At 45.1% G+C, this 21,829-nt stretch overlaps 1 long non-coding RNA gene across 2 annotated transcripts in view; it reads right to left on the bottom strand.

The window, feature by feature from the left end:
* LOC142564634 (uncharacterized) overlaps positions 1 to 21,829 on the bottom strand; it is an 82,626-nt gene that overhangs the window by 2,692 nt on the left and 58,105 nt on the right. The window contains exon 3 of one of the 2 annotated variants that reach the window (XR_012824634.1): positions 21,002 to 21,090. The exons of the other annotated variant lie outside the window; for it this stretch is intronic. This is a non-coding gene — a long non-coding RNA (uncharacterized LOC142564634). The remainder of the gene's footprint in view (positions 1 to 21,001; positions 21,091 to 21,829) is intronic. 2 annotated transcript variants of the gene reach the window in all.

Below are 21,829 nucleotides of genomic sequence, written 5' to 3'. Positions count from 1 at the left end.
CATATGGGAACTGAGAAGAAGGTTCCACCCCATCTGGTGCCAGCGCGCACCAACCTTTACTAAGCGCTCAGTATAAAAGTTGATTCTCTCTCTCTCTCTCTCTCTTAAGGAGGTATGAGCCATTCCATGTCTTACGTGACAGACATGTTTAATTCTGAAGCACTAGAATTTCATTGTGAAATGTAAACGCTGGCGTTTGCCGTCAACTCAAGGGCAAGGAATGCAAGGTTCGGCGTCTCAAGACAAGGCACTGCAATCGAAGGAACCCCGTCACACCTGTCATTGGCCCATAAGGCAGTGATAGCGCTTTTATGTTTTTTTATATGACTGGCCTGCGTGAGCGCCTTCACCTAGGGGTAGTGCTGTCTCAAGCACCTGCGCATACTCACCGCCTTCTTCTCTTTCTTATTCTTTAATTTCTTTCCCACACAATAGGATATCAACGAGACGTTTTTTCTGGTGAACAATCTTTTTCTCCTTTTTCTTTATCTGCTTCTCTCTCTTTCTCTTCTAGTGACGCGCACCCATCGTGTATAACTGGTAAAGGTTACAAGTGCGGGAAATAGCCTAATAAAATTTTACAAAATATATTAGCTGGTTTCTGGCAACTCATGTTGTACCCTCGCTCTCTGAAGTAATTTTTCAACTGAAGAGAATGACAATGAATATGGTTCCTTCTGCAGAAAATTATTTGCAGCATCAGTTCCATTTCTAATCATTTACTGCATGTTGCATTTATGCATTTACATTGTGTTCTGTCTAAAGGCTTCCATCTTCGCCCCCTGAATTCTTGCTAGCATTATCAGATTACATGTTAGCTGATTACTAATTATGGCTGGAGATTTTTTTCCTGACATCAGTTGATTGGGCTTCCAGCCCCCATCTCACCCGCTCGGCAACAGATTACAAGATATAATGCTGGCAAGTCACATTGTTCAAGTTGTTCATGAAACCATGCGTGAATCTGAAGGGGGTGGTGCAATATGATATCTTGCATTATTCAGCAAAAGTATTGTTGATTATGTCTTTTGTGTAGAGTATGCTACATCTGACCATAAGTTGGTTCTTTTTTCATGCACCCTCAATAAGTGCGTGAAGTCTCTGCTTAATAGTAAAACTGTCCAAAACATTAATCAGGCAAATGATAATGCGATTCTAACGAGCTCAAAAGACAAGACAACTTGCGAAACCATGATGTCATTACTTTGTGGAATAAATTTAAATAAACAGTTCAAAAACGCATTTACAATTCGTTCCTACGAGTACAATAAGCCGCTTAATTATAATCGTTAATTGTCCCTGTTTTTGCAGCAAGTCACAATTAGCACCTTGATATCTTTTATCGCTGCTTCAACACGTGAAAATCATTTCAATGGTAAGTCGCCCATGAGCATGAGTTATGCTCATTGGTCAATCAGTGCTAATGGTAGTTTATGATGGCTCATATGTTGACGTCAATGCTTACGTGAGCATTCTTCAATAATCATCGACTGACTGAGCAGTTAAAATTGGCGGTTAGGTTAGGGGGGGGGGCGGGGGTGTTACGTACCCTGGCAATGGGTGCTCGATGGATGACACCTATCCGAGTTTAAAATGGATGTCTGTAAGGTACGCAAGCTTCTTAACATCTGGAGATGATTTTCTTGGGTTACATTAAAGCACCCGATCAGGCGTGATGCTTCAGAGGAGGTGCTTTCGATGAGCTTTACGAATTATGGTGGCGTTGACAAGTGCACACGAGTAAGCTTTTATGATCGCGTGCGCTCAACAGGGATTGAGCTGGTACCAAGGTGGCAGGTATGCTGTGTTAGGATGCGTAAGAGGAAAAGCATCGTGATTTTATGTTCGTTGAAGTTTGACGGCATGCACTATGTAACGCACCAAGCTGTGAATAAATATACACACCAAGGGAAATAACACCCACGGTGGCTGATTGGATGTCGAAACACGTTTTTAGCACACTTCCTTTTAGTAAAAATATCTAATCAGCGTATACGCGTTTACGCAATACCCTAAGTGTTCCATTTATTATTTTCGGTTCCTTGGACGCTGTTATGTGCGAAACATGCTCCTCACAAATTTTAATAATGCTGTGGGAAAGTAAACTTTTCCAGCAAGTAAAAAAAAAGCGTACACCATTTTTTCCACGCGGTTGTCAGGAAGTCATTGTTACAGCACGCCATATAGTCCGGGAATGTTCCCGGAATAGTGTCATTCTGTGGGAAATAAAAGCACGCGCCTGTGCCTATAAAGGAATTGATCAAGCTGCACGCATCTAACACGAGTGGACTAATAAAGCGGCGGGGTGATGTGAGAGCTCATTGACCAGCAGATCCTGCTAGAGTGATAAAGCGTCAGAAATCGCCTGCGTATTGAAAAAAAGAACGCGATAGACAAGCAGTAGATTTGCGTCGTATATCGTGTGACGTTGGGTAAATCCGCCAAGGAAACTCTGGAAATAATTCGCCAAGAGTACGTCATTGCTGCTATAGGACGCAGTGACTGTTTTGAGTGGGATTCTTGATTTAAGGACGACGAAACCTCAAAGCAAAACAGCCAGCATTTACCACGGTGACCAACCAGAATAACACCGGATAATGTTGCGAAAATTGCAACACTGATTCGAGAAGTTTGTCGCCGAACCATTCATCAACGGTGCGGATTGGTATGAATTGATTACAGGCAGTGTCCAGCAATTCTCACTGAGACCTGCAAATACACTGCCTCGACAGGAATTTCATTCCTTCAGTTTCCATGGCCCACCGAAAGCAACAGTGCATTGATTTGCGTATGGAGCTTCTATCACTGCGCGTGCGCCCACTACCTCTATCAACCAAGTCATCCCTTCTTATGAATCGGGCGTTTAAAGGCTGCGGCCCTGACAGGAAGCAGCAATTTTCGCACTTGAAGAGCGAGTTCAATAAGACCAGAAAAAGCAAAATAACTGAGGAATGCTATCGTTTGCAAGCTCATCGTTTGCAAGCTCATCGTTTTCTTTTATTTTCAAAGGGCAGACTGTTAATTCGTATTTCTACTGTGTCGGTCTGCGACGCCCACATATCGAAATCCAACAACAATTACTTGAAACTGGCTGTTGCAACAGCGCAACACGCCCAGTCACACCTCCATCACTAACATCCCTTTTGCAGTAAAGAGCACCACGGCAATTTTACCCCATCATCCCTATATTGGGCATGGCCGTGCAATCAGCATGCGCATGGCCAGATTACACAAAGCAGTTTGCAGTCTATTAACTCTATGAGTCACAGACGTGGGATATCTTCTCTGAGAAAGAGTGACCGTAAAAAAAGGAAAGCCCACATCAAGCGCACTGGTTCTATACGGACAGCGTTGTATGTGACTTCACGCTGGTGGCAATGGCGGCTTTTTTGCAGTTCCAGCACTAAAATTTCATTTTCAAGAGCGTATTATAATGCATCCAATAATATATAGAGCATAAAATTTTGCACAGAGGTTACTGTATGCCCAAGTTATGTGAAAGTGTGTTTTTCACACGGTGGAAAATGTTCTTGCACTTGGCCTTTATGGGAGTTTTCACCGGATTACTTTTTAGCTTGACCGATTCGGCGTTATAGCAGCAGCAGCCGCGCTCAGGAAAGTCTAGGAAAGGTTAGCAAAGGGGAGGAGGTGGAGGAGGCAATTACGTTTATTCATCAGCAAAGACGAGTACTCAATGCCTAGCTCCTGGGGACTATACCGTGCTCTAGGCCCGTCGTATCAGCTATCGCTGGTCGTTTGGGCTCGAGTTGTACATAGGGTCTTCCCACGGCTCATGTGCAAGGCTGGGCATTTTAGTGGGTTCCTGTGCTTTGGGGCAACCCCATCTAACATGCAAAAGGTAGGTGTACCCATGACATACGGGTCTTTGGTGCAGCATTGTTTTGGCTGCATGGTGTGTAATATGTGCAAGGGAGGGATAGGTGACCTCCTATAATGCTTTTCGCATGATAAGCTTTTGCAGTGGCCAGTGCACTCGACGAATGAGTCGGTGGTGCCTCATGATGGCATTGTAATGTAGGGGCGCTTGCTCAAAGGTTGGTCTAGCACACACTTCGTGCATCGCCCTGATGGCAAGAGGAGCAACTGCAGTGTGCGCGCGCTAATTTTAGGCGAGAGACTCGGGGCCTGAAGTGCATACGATGACCAGGTAGGCCAGTTGGCTGTTTGCAAGCATGTGGTGTGCAATGATTGATATCCTGCCTCATCTGTAAATCCGCGATGCTGTTAGTGATTACATTAATGTGTATATGTGAACCCATGAACTGCGGTGAAGATTTTCGCAATATCGATGGCCGTACCCTTCGCGTCGATGGTACTGGTGGTACAATTGGGGCCTGACGATACCTCTTGCAGTTGTTCATCGACTACGGAGACCGTCATTGCCGGTCTGCATAGGAAGTTTGTTTCGTCGGCATTTTTGTATCAGGCAGGCGGTCCTATACTTACTCAAGACGCTTCGCTCTTTCTCTTTTTTTGCCTGCATGGTGGTCCGGGTTCACATACAGTGAAATCAGGGGCATGTTGTATGCGTGCTCTCACGTCGGAATCATGATTGACGTTTGTTTGTAGTAGCCCTACTCCGAAGGACAACATAGGTGCGTTAGCACGATCCTGACAGTTGATGATACGGCGAAGCGCTCCGGCTAACTTGTTAGGCCGCGGTCTGATATTTGTCTAGTCTTACGTGGACCCACAAAGCTTTGAATTTGGCTGTGGCGGTATTCGGAAGTACACCCAATAATTGTTCCTAGAATTTTTATAATAAAACATCGTAGTAATATTCATCATGGAGGGTTTGATACGTTTAACTTTCAATGAAAATGTAAAGGTAAACTATGTTTGAACGTAGGCGACGCTGCGGATTATGAGAGATTGTACTTGAATGTCTCGCTTAGAAAGTACTCTTCTTTTTTATGCAGATACAGATTCTCCTTCATCAGGCGATGTTCGTTGGTAGAGATTCAATTTTTCGTACTGACTAAGTTCTTTACACAGAGCTCAGCTTTGGATTTTTCTACTTTTGTATGATGATGGTATATTGCACATTATGGGCCCAGTAGATTCGTAACACTTGTCACTATAGGATGTTGCTGCAACAGTACTGACCTCTTTCTATGGCATGTGCCTCAGGGCCCTAGCGTTCAGTAGTCTATATTAAAGTAAAACTTGACATCCACCCGAATTGTATCCTCATGCTGCGGTGCGGCTGGATCTTACTGTTCCCTTTCGTGTAAATTCATCTACCTTGCGGGCGTCCGCAGAAATCATTTGCCAAAAGTATGTGCTCTGTCCGAGTGGTTACTTCCTACACTGTTGAAGCCGCAGGACTCCTTAGCCAATAGGAAGGTAGAATGCTCATCGAGATGTGTTTATCCCGACCGCGTCGTCTGCTAAGCGTGTTCATGACCAGCTGTGTACACCTGCTTCACGGTTGCTGTACCAACACAGGAAATGTTTCGGCACTGTAACCTTCAGCTGTGCTTCACTCACCGTGGTTACTTAGGGAATATAGTGTTTCGCTGCTAAGCACCATGTCGGGTGATCGTCGTCTACATCCGAACATAATTTACCTTCACATTTTCATTGAAAGTTAAGCGTATCAAACCCTCAATAATGAATATTACTTCGATGTTTTATTATAAAAAGCCTAGGAACAATTATTGGGTATACTTCCGAATACCGTCACAGCCAAATTCGAAGCTTTGGGGGACGACGTAAGACTAGACAAATATCAGACCAGCGCACGGCTATCCCATTTCGGTGGGGGTGAAAAGCAAAATGACCCGCGTGCTTTGACTTGACTGCGTCTTAAAGAACCCCATGTGGACAAACTTAATCCAGATTTCCCCAGTATGGTGCTCCACATAATCAGGTAGTGGTTTTTGGGCGTAAAATTGCGTAATTCTTTTCAGCTGCGTCTACATGAATTTGACAGTGTGCCTTCACTTTTCTCCTCAGGTCCTTGAGCCTCGTTAGCCAATAGTAACAGCTAACGAGGCTTCTAAAGTTCACCGAAGCTACAGCATCTGCTCGGCGTTCATTTGGCTTTTGTTGGCCACCATCGTTTGCCATACTATTGGCGCTGGTCAGCTGAACCAGTTGTGCCATCTGTCGCAACCGCTGGTGTTACCACCTCACTGCCTGAAGACTGAGTCACCACTGTACAGTGTGTGCTTTCACCAGCTCAGGCACAAGTTTGCCCAATAAAAATTTATTTTATGACTCGCTGCTTTGTCACTCTGTGGGTGTTCACCGTCACTACAACGGAACAATGCCTGTCTTAGGCTGATTGTAGCGCAGACCAAACGTACTTGTTCTCCGACGTGTAATGCGTCAATTTCTTCATGTACTTCAAAAGGATGAAGGTACCACAGGGAATGTTATGCACGCGTCAACTCTAAATATCTGAAAGACTTGCCTGCAGCGTTCGCTTCGCTTCTATTCCTGTAAGTTCACATGCGTTACAGAGTTCACCTTGGTGGAATGTAACTGTGTCATGCGGTGAAGCCTTAAAATCCCAGCGATTCGCTTCAGTGAGGAGTGGCAAATCATGCGCTCTGCAGCTGCTGCTCCTGGATTCTTAAGTTACGAACATGTTGAAATTTAAACTTAATTGCTCCTATCCACCCGTTATTTTACCATTAACTACCCTGAGCGGGGAAGCGCAGGCTTTGCACCGGACAGCTGATCGCTCGTCGCCTTTAGTTTTTTTTTTTAAAGGACGCAACACCTTTGTCACTTGCAAGCATACATGCACATGCCCTTCTGTAAAATCGGTGAGAATATGTAAATCGCCGCGAGAGAATCGAGCGCCGGCGGAGGAAGGCGCCTGGAGGCGGAGAAGAAAACCTGGCGCCGTGGACAGTATTGACGAGCGCGCTGGACACACTAGAGTTCCTGTATTCGGGAGCAGAGTTGTGCATAACTTTTCTGGCGCCGCTCGCACCGCTGTTCGCCCAGCGCTATCGCGTGGTACAAAAATGACGTCAAATGTTCCACTTCGCCGCGGCGAAGCCAACTTTACGGGCGCGGCGCAGATTCCTTTTTGTCAGTGCCATCCAAATTACAATCAGCGGACCGTCGAGCGTGCATTCCACTGATTAGCTGCAGGTTGAAGGTACGGTACTCGACGATATTGTGTTAATAGTTTCGGTTAATTGGCACGAAAAACATCATTTTGACAATTGTATTCCTGTATGTCGTGGTGCAGCGCACCAAACTGCACAAATCGCACGGAAGGTGGCAAAGCTTATTACGCGATGCCGGTGGGATGGACGAGACAAGCCAGCTCCGAAAGAGACCAGGATATGCGAATTGCGTACGCCTTGTTTAAACAGGTAAGTTCGGCTTGTTTACATTAAAACAGCATTTATCTCGAGTAACACTCCTGTACACGCTGAAATGCGTACGCCTGGCATGAGAGGTTGTTCAATTGTGCAATTTTTGGGTATACGTGCACCGCGATACAGACACGGGACAAAGAATGGACGACACGTCTTTGTCGCGCTGCACGTATGCTCAAGAATGCTAACTTGCCAACTCGACCAAGTCGTTGTGTAGCTGTACGATTGTTCTGACAACGCGGTTCTATAACAGTGTGTTTAAAACAGAGTGAATACAAGCAGATGCAATTTTCCCGCTGCATCCTGGCTTTTCTCCACTTTGTTCTTTTTAATTTTTTGGTCGGCGTTCTGCTTTTTTTCATGTAAGGTCGATTATTGCCCTCGTGTTCATTGTTTTGTACTATGCGAAAACATCGCGCGCTCCCACTGGTGAGACAGCTGTGATAGCTTAAGCATTTACTGCACGCAATAGGTTGCTTGTTCGATCAGCCTAAGTCGCCGTGAGGAATGCGAAATTTTTTGTACGTTTAATAAGCGCTGTGTTCTAGAAATACAGCCCGTGTAGTATGAAGTGATAAAGAAAATTGTGTTGTCATGTTACAGTCTGCAATCTGTGAATAATGACTTAGTAAGTTTGCCATCCTATGCGATTAGTGCAATAAAAATAGCCTGTTATTAATAAGCTGTTGTTACTCTTAATAACTTGTTCCTTTTCCAGTGGCTTTGCATTCTGCCCGCAAGGCTCCAAGAACTAGCACTAATCCTCTGCTGCCACCAGCCATTGCTCATCCATTCTCTTGTACGAGATAAATTTGATCTAGAAGCTCGTGCATCTTGAATAGTTTTCCACTTGGAGATTTGCCGCTACGAAGCAGCTGTTAAGTCTGCAGGATTAATTGTAAAGACAAGCTTTGCATAAAACGTGCGCATGTGAAGACTTGAAATGCATTTAAGTCTACGTGTCTGTACCGCATATATCGAAAACGTACAGCAGGTGTGAATGACGGTTAGTGATGAATGAGAGTCACTGTTGACGGTCGCTGACATAACTGCAGGCATGATATTCTCTTGGTATGATCATCATTCGTCTGGTTTCAGCAACCAAAATCTGCTCACATATTTATCCACCACACGTGTGAGAAGTTTTCTTTAAACACCCTTTAAACATTCCGTGCCCTCAGGCCACCGCGAGGAAACTTCCTATGCATGCTGAAAAACAATGCACCGCTTTTTGTGGCAAGGATCAATTCTTGGTCCGCTTCTGTTTTTACTTTATATAAATGACACTGTGGAACAGATTTATGTGGGTATTAGGTTGTACGCTGATGACTATGTCCTGTACGAAACATTCCTCTGTTACCGATCAAATAAGACTGAATGATGCCTTTAAAAACATAGTAACATTGTGCAATGAATGGCAAATGGAAATTACCTTCCATAAAACGGTCTTTCTAAGGATATCGTTAAAAATAACCCTTTATTGAACAACTACAATGCCGAAAACATCATGCTGTCTGAGGTAACCGCATATAAATACCTTGGCCTCTGCATTACTAACACTCTCTTGTGGAACAAACTTGTTGGCATTATCACAGAGAACTGACTTCGAAAACCATTTTTCCTAGGACGCTCTCAAAAATTTGCTACATCTCCTGTGCGTTTCCTTTCTTACAACGCCATCATTCGGCCAATGTTGGAATACGCGATTTTCATATGGGATCCCTTTACTAAAAGAAACATAACAAAACTGAAAAATTTCAAAAAATGGAAGTACGATTCATATATAATTCGTATCGCCGCACATAGTTAGAGAGCTCCTCAAGAGAAGTGGATTGCCAACTGTGGCACAAAGGAGCCGAACATGCCGCTTAAAATTTTTATTTCAACTCATAAAAGGGCACTACAACATTGATACATCGCGCTTTATGACTTTTTCTACTGGTTATACTACACGTCATCGACACTCGCAGACAATAACACCGTTAACTACTAAAAAGAATTGCTTCACATTTTCGTTTTTTTAGAACTATTGTTGAATGGAATAATCTTACTGATGACGCTGTAACCAAATGCTCACTGCCATTATTTGAGTCACATTTACGTTTATGTAGTTAGCGATATACAGTGTAACTGCATGCCATTGTACATAGCGAGTGACCTATGTTATGTACCGCTGTATTTATTACCTAAATTTTTCGATTTCACTTTGCATGAACCCTGCTGAGGTTCGGGGGACAGGACCGCAGTATCAATAAATAAATAAAAAAATTATTGCGCGTATGCACGCGAATTTTTGAGCTGTTCCACCCACGGGCATATTCAAAATTCTGTTTCGAGGGATCGAGGGGGTCCTACTCCTATATGTACGTTCGTGCGTGTGTTTCTATATCTGCATATATATGTACATACAAACTAAACATTTCAGGGGGTTGGCACCCCTGAGGCTGAGCCAGTCGTTCGAGCGTAGCCTGCATTAAAAGGTGTCATCTTGCTCATAGCTTGGGAACAATTGCCGCAAGTAGCTCATCACCAACAGAGAACAACGCAAATAGAACACCGCGCTGCATTTGCTTTGTGCGCGCTCGAGGAATGGCTTCACTGCAGAGCTGGAACACAAGCTACACAAGCGGCAAAGCAGCGCCACCTGTAGGAAAGTCTAGGAAGCCTTGAGCGAAGCAGGTAAGTATTGTTCCAGTAAATGCTCCTACAGGGAGCTCGCATAGCTTCGCCATTGTGTTTCAACTCCGCAGCGAAGCCACTCCTCGTGCACGCAGGAGGCAAATGCCGCGCGGTGTTCCATTTGCGTTTTTATTTCCTAGTCGCGAGCTACATGCGGCAGTTCACAGGACTGCACTTGTTAATGCAGGCTACGCTCAAATCATTGGCCTAACAGGAGGCTCGTAGAGTGCAAATCCCCCGATATCTTTACTTTGCTTGTACACAAATACACCCCCATACACAAACACGCACTGACGTACGTGCAGGGGAGTAGGACTCCCCTCCTCTCGAAATAAAATCCGGACTTCGCCCATGGCTTGAACCGCTCAAAAGTTTGCAACAATACGCGGTGCAATATGTTTCAGCGCGAATATAAAATTTTCTCGCCGAGGCCAAAAGGCAAGAAAGATTTTCAAGGACGTTTAAGGAAAATTTCATACACGTAAAGCAGACAATTATGCGAGGGCTTTTTTGTAGCCGACACCAGCCGATTAATACTTGCCACCAAGAAAGCTATCACCCCGGCATTTACACCAGAGGTCGTTAACAGAGCATCATTTATGCCAGTGTTAATGAGTTTGCAGTGGAGTTATGATTTCTATGAAGTTGAGCTGATGTGCCTGTAATGAGGCCTGAAAAGTAGTGGCTATAAAGGGCGTAAAATCCATGTGTAATAATATTATGGCAATGTGAAGGGACGGGTACTATGTGCATTAAGATGAATTGCGAGAGAATGCTACGATATAGAAAATATGTCTGGCGCTAAAATTGGCGAGAGCACTACTGCCTCATTAGAGCCCTCGAAACACAAGGGCTCGGAAGCATGTTCTATAGAAAACAACTATTACAGCGGCATCCTCTGGAAATAGGATGCCGCGCGAGCCTTCGGACGGGGAGGTATGTCTGTCACACAACCAGACCTGTGTTGAAGACCTACTGAAATACACTTCCTTCGCTTCCACCCGGTGAGTGCTTTTATTCCGCCTCACGTTGCGTGCACCAAGGGTCTCGTACGGGGCGTAGACTCCCGATTAAATCCAACTGAAACCCTGGGCACGCTGTCCACAGCAGGCGTCATTGCGATTTACCGTTGCAAGCGACTGGTAAATAACGAGAGGATTCTGACGGAATCAGTAATAGCAACGTTTGTGGGCACATAATGTCCGTCGGAAATGAAGGTGTGGCCTGTTTTGTTCCCTGTAGAGTCACTCGCGTCACGTCCAATCCTATGTCATATTTGTTGGAGATTCGGGCACATTGCAGGAGCATGTAAGTCGAGATTGCGTTGCCGCACCTGTGCAGGTGGCCATACTTCAAGTGAATGCTCTGCACAATCTCAAAAGTGCTTCCTCTGTGAGGGAACACACTCAACAAACTATTCGAACTGCTCAGCGCACGCTCAAGAAATACAAATTCTTCAAATAAACGACAACCGCCACTGCTCCTGAAGAGATTAAATTGCAGTTATCAAAGACAGAGCATTCGCACACTCTGGCGTTACAGCGCGCAACCACTCCAAGCAAGTATCTTAATCTTTCGGAAGCAATTGATTCTGCTGTGGAAAAAGCTATGGCTAAAGGTATGGATAAATTGATTTCCAGCCTATCTGACTGCTTAGCCCAAATCATTTCCAGCCAGATGATGCAAATAATGCAGTCCACTAAGTCACCGATGCAGTCCTCTGTATTTAACGCCAAACCTCGAATGCATAGAGATGAGGTAGAGACGCCTTCTACATTTGTAGAAAATTTCACAGACACTACTCCGCTAGTCTAACCAGGCGAGGATGAGCCCTCTTATTCAGACACGGTTAGTGTCACAGATATGGAACTTTACCCTCGAGCTCCCAAACGCATGGGATCTCCCCCCCCCCCAATTTCTACAATTATGAATCCAAAACCAAGAAAGCGCCAACCATCTCTTATGAATAAGGAAGCATTCTAAAGGTGGCAGTTGCCGCTAATGTTCGATCAACACCATTGGACAATTGAAAGTACAGCTTTAACATATTTATCTTGCCTATCGATTCAACTTATTCCTGGTGCCATACTTCAAGAAACATGGCTTCCACCAGAGGAAAATTTTTATTTTAGAGGTTTTCATTCTTTCCGATTAGAACGACACTCGCGAGGTGGAGGATTACTAATTATTGCTCCTAGTAAAATTTGTCACAAGGCCAAAATTTCATTTCGTATCATGGATTCCAGTTGTGACATTTTGGAAATAGATTTGCGCCTCCCATGGTATCATCCATTTTCAGTTATACATGCTTATTTCCCCACCGGTGTGCAAAGCACGCGTCAATTTGATATGGCTGTGGCTGCCAGTAGAAAATAAATTTTGTTTACAGAGCATTTTAGTTCGTATCACATGTCGCATTGGCAAGAACAGATTTGTGGCATAAGCGACTATGGGACTGGGCTATTGATAGCCCCTTTCATGTCAGAACACAGGACAACTAACATTTGCGAGAGGTCACTTTCGTTCCGTCTTAAATTTCACATATTGTAGCGCTGGCAACAAGCTTTCGTCGTGGGTGGCAGCTGACTCAGCAACCAACAGTGGTCATCGTCCTGTGTCATTTGAAATGATTCTTCCAATAACATCTTTAAACTACAAGGCATGCGCATTTGTGAACTACAAGAAATTTAAGACTCCCTGGCATTCAGCCGCTTCAGAACTTGCTTTTGCCAATGATACGAAATCGCTTCAACCATTCGTTCAATTATAGAGGGTTCCCAGAAGCAAGCTGGCTTTGTAACCCTTCGGCTAAAGGCACCAATTTTTGTTGATGAAATGACTGTATGCGGGACTATGGAAAAGGAAAGCTGCTTGGAGAATGCTTCTGCACAATGAGTGCCGGACAAATTTGAAAAATAATCAGTTTCACCTGGTGTAGTTAGGTGTGCTGTTTCTTGACCCAAAGATGAATATGATATTCGGCCTTACAATTATATATCAAATGAAAAAAATAAGCGTGATCTATTCGCCTGTCTTCGAACTAGGAAGGTGCTACCAACGCCCTTAGCATAAACCTTGGTCGTTTTGACCCGGCAAGAATTGAGCACCTCCCTAGAAGAGATTGCCAAAGGCTTAGAAAGTCGATTTACTGCCCGGCTTCTGGATATTTGTTCTGCATTAGATCGTTCGGCTGGATGTACTCCAATTTCCCTATCTGAGCTAAATGAGACTCCATTATGCTCGCCGAACACAGCCCGTGGCCCTGGTGGCGTCAGAGATGCAATTTTAAAAATATTGTTACAGGAATCGCCTAACATTCTTTTATAGCTGGTAAATTACTCAAATACGGTTGCAGTGGAAGCTTGCGAAAGTAATATTGATGCCTAAGAAACAAGAAAGAAGGAATGTATTAGAGAAAATTAGGCCCATTGCGCTTACATCAAACGTAGTAAAATTAATTGACAGACTTCTTCACATTCGCAGCATGAAATTTATTAATTATAATTCTATTCTTAGTCCCTGTCAGATTGGTTTTAGGGCCAGCTGCTCCATCTGGCATGCCTACTTCGACTTAGCCGCATACAACTCGCTCGACGTCACAAGCAATACGCTGCCTTAGTGACTCTTGATGTCGCTAAAGTACACGACACCAAGGCGCACACTCCATTGATAAATCGGTTAACATCCTGTGGTGTTCCTGTGCATATAGCAGCGTGAATTCAGTCATATTTAGGTGAAAAAATTGTAATGCATCAAAAGCGGCTTTTCTTCTTCTATTTACAAACAAACGGGAGGCGTACCGCAAGGCTCAGTCCTTTCCCCGGTGTTTTTTAATATTCTCATGAGCACCATACCGTGTAAACAAGAAGTGACTACTCATGTTTGCGCAGACAAAATTGCGTTTTTCGCATGTGCAAACAACAACCACACGCTATACCAACGACTACAAACTTACGTTTGTGCTCTGGAGAGGAGGTTAGATGTTAATCACTTTATACTCAATGCCAGCCCATGTTATGCGCGTTTTTACGATACATGAGAGAGTGCACATCTCACTGTCTTACCACCTTCAGTATACACCACAGGTAGAGCCTGCTAAATACCTTGGAGTTATTTATAACGCATCTCTCAACTGGCGCCCACACATAGATAAGGTGAATAGAAAAGGTACCCTTGCAATTGGCATATTGCGCAGGCTAAGCAGTCGTCGAAGAGGACTGAGAAGAGATACACTCCTAATGATATATCGTATACACGTTCGCCCTGTATTAGAATTTGGTTGCGTGCTCTTCTCTGGAGCTGCAGCCTACAAGTCCCGTCCTCTAATCCTATTAGGAAGAGAAGCGTTATGTCTCTATTTGGTCTTCCTAAATTTGTTGCAAATCCTGTTCTTTGTGTAGAATCCCGTGTTCCTCCTCTTTCGAGCCGGTTCCGCCTTTTGACAGCACAGACCTCCTTCAGCATTTATGAATCACTGCTGCGACGTCCCAAAGCAAAATTCATTTCACAGCCAGCGTTGTTTTTCGGAGTCATCTGGCCGCGATTACACACTCCGCGAATCACATTTCTCCCAAAGCTACTTGATTCTTTGGAGGTCCGCATATGCGATATTCGCGGCAAAGCTGTTGCCATGGATATTAAATTCGATGACATGTTTTCTAATAATGCAAACTTACGTCCACATCGTATTCTAAATGGTATATACAAGATAACTTGAAGAACCTTCAAACAAACATTGTAATTGGGGCAGATGCTTGACAATGTTAAGAAAAGTTAGATGTAGGAGTATTTTCCCTCATTCTTGATCGCACATTTTCTCTTCGGCTGCCAGCTTTCATACCGATCTTTTTAGCTGAATTCATGGCAGTGGTGCTGGCATTACGCAAATTTGAACGATTAATTACGTCAGCCATGGTAATCACTGATTCGTTATTATAGCGCTCATCCCTTAGTGCATCTTTTGATTCTGACGTAATGAGGACATTTCATTCATTGGTACCTGGATAACTGAGAAGCGCGCGTTTGATCTGGGTGCCTGGCTTTAAAGGAATAATTATAAATGAAATTGCAGATTCTCTAGCCAAGCCATGGATAAGTGGCCCGATTCTCCCTTATTGCCCGTTCACTACGCATGTTACTACTGCTAGATTTAGCAGGAGTGTCATTATGCAGGCAGTATCAGTCTCCGCAATTACAAACTCTGTGGATTATAGACACCTACTATATCCTTGGCAGAGATTTTTGCCAAACAAAAAATTGAAGTGTCCATTAGGAGGCGGCGCTGCCGTATACGTACGTTGAACTTCCATCTACCCAGGTCTGGCCTGGTCCCCTCCCCATTATGCTCATTCTGTGGCGAAGCGCAAACAATAGACCACTTCTTGTTGTGTTACAGTCGTTATACTGTAATAAGACTACTCGAAATCCCGCTTCACAATATTGGTCTAAGTTAATCAGTGCCTGTGATACTATCTTTTGGAGCCTCCATTATGTTGTTCAGTCACAGAAATGTTTGCTTGGCAAGCAAAACTTACCTAATTGAAACCAATCGGTTACCATATTAGATTGATCGTCCTCCCTCCCCATCATAGCTTTCTTTCATTTATTATATATTCTTAGATATTATTTATTTTATTTTTCTTCCATATGCGGTTTTCTTCTAATTCTTTTTCGCCACAGACAAAAAGTTTACTTTTACGCACCAAAGTTCAAATTGTTAACTCCTTTGTTTTTATACACATATTTTAAACACCCGATTCACGACCAATGCCCTACTGTGGGTATGCGCCACAGCCACTGATGACAATACCAACACCAACAACAGCACCCCTATGCCAAGGTCTCGCTAGTTGACTTCGTGACAATATTTGTTATTTCTTCAGTGTTGAAATTTCGGCTGCCCATTCTCCGCTCCTTTTTCTCTTTCCCAAGTAAATATCCTATTTACAAAATGATGCGTTTATGGCCATAGCCTCTGTTGCTATGCCCTTCCTCAGCAATGACCACTTCTCTCAACTTATCATGATTTCCTTTTGTCATCAGGCAGTAATCAATGGTGGATTGCTTATATTCGAGTTGCCCTGTGATGTCGCCATCAAATGTGGGCGCCGTGTTCACGATAACCAGGCTACGTTGCTAAAAGAAGTATAGCTTTACCTTCACGTTGTTGTCCGTATAACTGTCTAGATCCTGCGTGTGGGCATTCATACCACCTAATAGAAAAATTTCGGCATCATTGCCTAAACTCAAGATCAGCCCATAGGCATTTCACTAACTCCTGATTCTTCTCTTGGCAATTTTTTCCCGTCCACATATACGACACGCCCAGCCTTATTTTCTTTCCAATCAACGTGCCTCATAGCCAAAGATGCTCTAGGCACCTTGAATTTACTCTTTCCCATTCGACTCGCAGATATATGAGCATTCCGACTCCCTTTCGTGTGTAATTAGTTTCCTTGCACCTTTCAGTAAGGTAATGTTCAATGGGTGGTGGCTCTTCTAAATGTCTCATTGGTGTGTTTCTCATACTTCCATATTTAACTGCTCCTCTATCTACAAACCGTTTTCCTCTCTTTTGTCGCCCTACATTTTACTGTAGCTAAGTGCGTGGTGAACTCTGTTCTTTCTTCTATTCCTCGTTTTTCTGTCATTGATGATGCAGCTAGTCTGAGGTTCCTCTTGGGACCGTCACTTTCTTTACTGCTTACCCTTGCCTCCTGAGTACCCGTGGGCCCCCCGAAAGAACAATTGTAGGACCAGCAAACCACCAGCCCACTTCTCTTCCAAACGTGTCATTGATATGGATTCCACCTCGTTGAAAACCACCATACCTTCTCCCTTCCTTGTTTACTTCCACAACCACCAAACATTTCTCTCGGTTCGCTCTCCATGTCGCCTCATTAGTGGCCCCAGCTCAACTTTGTACGTTAGTGTCACATACAGGCACCTCCGGCCCCGTGCGCACCCCACTCTGCACCCGATGGGGACATTTCGTGCAGGTCGTCTACACCCTTTTCCAAAGGCTGGGCTAGTCCTGCCCCTTTCCTTTTTAGCACGTCATTTAGGGTGGCTGCTACCACTCCAGGGTTGCGTCCTTGTGCATTCTTCACGAGCTTTTCTTTAGCTCGCTCCATGGCATAGCCGAATGTCTGCCCTCGAAACGTCCCCACCACATCATTTTGACAACTTTCGCTCTTTCCACAATCGCCTCTGAGCACCTCGTTAGATTTGAGTCACTGGCGATTCTTATCTTATCACTCTCACCTACTGAACAGGTCGCTTCCTACTTCTATTTTTCATCCTTTTCCGGTGATTCGGATTTGACACGGGACACTGGACCCTTCGTCCCTGCTTTCTTTTGTGGTAGCTTCAAGGAAAACGAATCTCCGTCCAGCTACCCATCCCGTGCGCTCCTCGCATTCCACGCGCTTTGTCGCCCCTTCCGGCCTCATCACGCCGGTATACGGCTTTCCATCGTCACTACCATTTTCCTTCATGAGGGCAATCCTGTTGAGTTTTAAAGCGACAGCTTATGATTCCCAAATCCCGGAAGCGCCTCCTACTCGAAAACTTTCGCCATATCTCCCTCGCTTCATGTGTTGGAAAGGTGCTCGGGCACGTCATCCTCACACGCTTACACAGACACATGAACGACAGCGTCCTCTTTTCCAATACCGTGGTTGGCGTCCGCCCGAAACTTTCTGCTAAAGATATCAGGATTCAGCTCAAGCACCAAATTATTGATGGCGAAAAAAGCTCCAGGCTGGACACGAGAGCCATTTTGGGCTAGGCCTAACCAAGGCCTTCGATAACGTCACGCATGAGGCCATACTGAACCAACTGGCACAACTCCAGGTTGGACATCGAACATATAACTACATGAAGAATGTTCTTACAGGTCGCACGGCCACCATTACCGTCGGAGGGTTCCAGTCGCCAATTATTCACTTCGGCAGCAAAGGCACGCCGCATGGATCGGTTCTATCCTTTTTTCTGTTTAACGTGGCCTTGTTCGGACTACCGCCTGCATTAGCTAGCATCCCCAACCTCAAGCATAGCCTCGACGCAGACGATATCACCCTGTGGGTTACCGGGCGCACCGACAGGGACATCCAAGACACACTGCAGCAAGAGATCAGCGAGATCGTTGCATACGTAGAACCGCGCGGCCTGGCGTGCTCCCCACAGAAATCGGAGCTCCTTCTGTACAAGTCTAATTGGGGAGGTCGAGGTCCAGACCCTCACACGCGTGAGATAGAACTCCACGTGCACCAGCAACGCACACCTACTGTACCTAGCATTCGTATCCTTGGCTTACGCATCCAACAAAACGGCAGAAACACGGAGATACTCAAGCAATTAGATAATCATGTACACCAAACCACTCGCCTCATTGCACACATCGGAAATCGACATCACGGCATGAAAGAAAGCAACCTTACACGCCTGGTAACCGCCTAAGTCCTGAGCAGGATCAGCTATGTCGCCCTGTACCTTAGCCTCAATGCAACTGACAAGCTCAAACTCAACACCATGATCAAGAGGGCCTATAAACAAGCCCTACATCTTCCCATAACCAACTCTAACGAGAAACTGGACGCCCTCGGCATTCATAACAGCATAGATAAGCTTATTGAAGTGCAGCGTATTAGCCAATACGAACGGCTCACCAATTTCAATACGGGCAGGCACATTCTAGGCACCCAAGGCATAACCTAGACCACCGAATTCGGACCAAAAGTACTCATCCCTCCAAATACTCGTGCTCAGCTAGTTATGCCGACCATACTTCGCAATATGCACCCTGAACACAATCCGGAGTGACGTGCAGAAAGAGCTAAACAACTACAAAAACGCTATGACCAATCCGCTGACGTAACTTACGTGGACGCAGCAGAATACCCCAACCAAAACCCCATTGCTGTCGTCGCACTCGCGGGTTCGCAGTACCGCCTCGCCGCGGCCGCATCAATATTCACCACGCAACCCGAAGTAGGAGAAGAAACGGCCATCGCTTTGGCCTACGCGGCTACCAATGCACACTGCATCAGTGATTCAAAAACGGCCATTCGTAACTACGCAAGAGGACTGACAGCACCCCAAGCGCAGAATATTCTCTCTGGCACTTCTCCTTGAAGGTGACGCCGCGTGCATATCATCTGGGCCCCTGGTAATTCGGGTCTGCCTTGAAACAAAGCCGCCCACGATGCCGCCCGAGCTCTCACACACCGGGCACATCATCCTTCTCCTGCGTCTTCCGATCCCGACCAGCCATCTGTTCTGCATCGCGGTTACGTGCGGGACCGAATTGTCACGTTCAGAGAAATTCTCCTGCACTAGCGCAGAGAGCGGTCACGCTACCCCCAGCACAGAAAACACTGAATAAGTCTCAATCCACCACTTGGCGACATTTCCGAACTTTTCACGAACTTTTCCGAACCCCGTGATTTACAACCGCATGTACCCCGATGCATACTCCCCATTCTGCAAAGCGCCCGAGGCCTGCGCGGACCTCGATCATATTATCGGGCAATGCCCCAAAGCCTCACCCACCAACACCTCCCGCACTAACACACGCATCATAACTACGGCAGAGCAGTGGGAGACATTGATGCTCAGCTTGGACCCAGAGGAGCAGCTCTGGGCCGTCCGGATGGACGAAGACCCCGCCAGAAAGCAAGGACTGGCCGCCGTCTGAGGAAGGAGGGATTAGCGGTTAGTCTCCCGACCCCCGCCACCCCTGAACCCCATCAAGAACATAATAAAATTTTATCTCTCTTTACTCACCGCGTCGAGCGGATTCGTGCCGTCGCCAGCAATTTGACCTTTATTTGACAGCAGCTGTGCCGTAGCCTTCGCAACGCATCACGTGACTTGCCGCGACGAGCTCCGCCGCCACCGCCTTGGCGCGTGCGCTCTCCGGAGCTAGTTATACGTCGACGTCTGAACAAGTGACTCACTGCGTACCTGCCTAAGAGGAGCGCCGCGCTCTTCTAGCCAGTGCAAGCAGGCCCCGCAGACTCTCAAGTTCAATAAATGGCCACAGAGCGCGAAGAAATTGAGCGCGCGCCGCTGCTAATGAAACAAGTACAGTAGAAGCACTCAAGGGATGCCCGTGTTAGTTTTAATATTTCATGCTAGGGGCGCCGTAATAAGGCCAATTTTTTATTACCACCTTTCTCCTACAATTACTGAAGCATGTTTATTACATCAAATAGGCCATAGAATTATCATTACTAATTAGATACTGTACTTTTCATTAGTAAGTGTACTGATGTTTGTCAGTATAAACGCAAATAGCCTTCAGCATCATCGATCCTCCACGTGACCTCCGTCCTGGATTTAAAATTTTTGCCGGTATTCTTGAGTGCATGGCAGCACGGATTACTTCGTTCGTACACTTAGACTCGTTCCCTCTTTGTTGCTAAAACTAGTTTATTGCGCTTCAATGTCTCCCGTTATTTACCTTGTAGTGAAAAGTAACATATTTGCAAGCGGTCATGTAAGCCCGAAAGCTACGTTTCGGTCGCGAGGCATGCATCTGCATCGAAACGGGAACCCTATTCCGCAACTGAGGACAGCAGTACCGGTGAGTCTAATATCGCTGCCTGAACCTTTATGTAGTATTGCTCTCGTTAACTTACAGGCGGAGGCAAGTTAACGAACTAGATTCTGAATTACATATGGGCTGCCAGGACGTTCCGTTGCTGTTTGCGAAATAAACTTATTTGCAAATTCCCGAAAGAGAAAGCGATATCGGAACGCGCGTCAAATGTTTTATCTCGTTGTAGCTGTAGCCATGGGTGAAAGAGTAGCCTTATCAATGTATTTTATTTTCGAGTCCGCCCGCAAGTTCTTTCGTCCACAGAACCGAATAAACCCTTGATAAACTGAAGCAAAAGTACTGAATTTAATGTATCAAACAGTTTCACGCATGATAATTCACCCATATTTCGTACCTGTTGGTTCCAAATGTTCTTGCTGTGCAGTTTGGTTTACCTGAGGACATTTATTTTTGTAGTAGTGAAGCGGTGAATCACGTTCCTTCCTGCAGAAAAGGATGCATCATTTCTAATAGCTTCATGTCTTTCATACACTTGCTTGTGAAACCAGAACTGTGATCTCTTGTAGTGCATAACTGAGCGCACAAATGTTCTCGTTTGTGATCTTAAAAACACTTAAGCTTTCGGCATGTATTGTAGTTAGGCAGACATCAATTTTATGGAGAGTAGCAATATTTATTTACCATGCTGCTAAGCACCCTAGAACAAACAGTGTACATTTGCATGTGCTATGTAGTCAGAAACCATTACAATGTATATGTCACACCTTTTCGCATTTCATATTGCAAAATTGTGCTTATTCCATTTCCGATGCAGCCAAAATTTCTGTTCCAGACATGCAGTAATGAGGACGGCACCAGTATAAAGCAACCAACTCCACGCACTAAAGAGAAGTTGCTGCCTGCTACAACAAGGTCATTGTGTGGACTTTGGCTGCTACTACAAGATAAAGAACACCTGGTCCAGAAATAAATATGCTTGATGTATGCTGTATTGGCTTGCTAGTCTTGAGATGCATGCAATTTGTTTGTAGCAGATGATATGAACGTTTGTTCGTATTTACAGTTCAGTATAATTGGTTCGAACATAAGAGAAAACACTACATGACTTTGGATAATCTCTGCTGTATCTCATGTGTCACTGTTCTGTCCCAACAGAGTCTGTGCCAAGCACATCTTGGTCATCACGGGAGCCCCCATCTACACCAACAGGAAGGGACTGAAG

This window comes from Dermacentor variabilis, chromosome 11 (genome assembly GCF_050947875.1).
Source record: "Dermacentor variabilis isolate Ectoservices chromosome 11, ASM5094787v1, whole genome shotgun sequence".
NCBI classification, from domain to species: Eukaryota; Metazoa; Arthropoda; class Arachnida; order Ixodida; family Ixodidae; genus Dermacentor; species Dermacentor variabilis.
This window is presented reverse-complemented; position numbering and strand designations above follow the sequence as displayed.